The sequence below is a fragment of the Seriola lalandi genome, unplaced genomic scaffold, assembly GCF_002814215.2.
Source record: "Seriola lalandi dorsalis isolate HSWRI2012SDOR001 ecotype SW California unplaced genomic scaffold, Sedor1 jcf7180002054479, whole genome shotgun sequence".
Classification (NCBI taxonomy): Eukaryota; Metazoa; Chordata; class Actinopteri; order Carangiformes; family Carangidae; genus Seriola; species Seriola lalandi.
In genome coordinates this window covers 234,265-234,471 of record NW_019525032.1, presented here as the reverse complement: position 1 = coordinate 234,471, position 207 = coordinate 234,265, and positions in this window count along the sequence as shown.

The following is a 207-nucleotide window of genomic DNA, read 5'->3' as shown; positions in this document are numbered from 1 at the left end:
AAAGTTCTGTAAACCTTTCCCCGTTACAGCAAACCTCAAATAAAATCACTTTCCAAAACAAATTCAAATCAGTATAAAACACACACACACACACAAAAAAAGAACATAACAAAAACTTTCTTTTTTTTTTTTTTGCCCTTTGAAAAAAATGTGCTATAGCTTGTACGACTTTTTCTGTTTTTTCTTCTTTATTGTCAAACAGGGGGG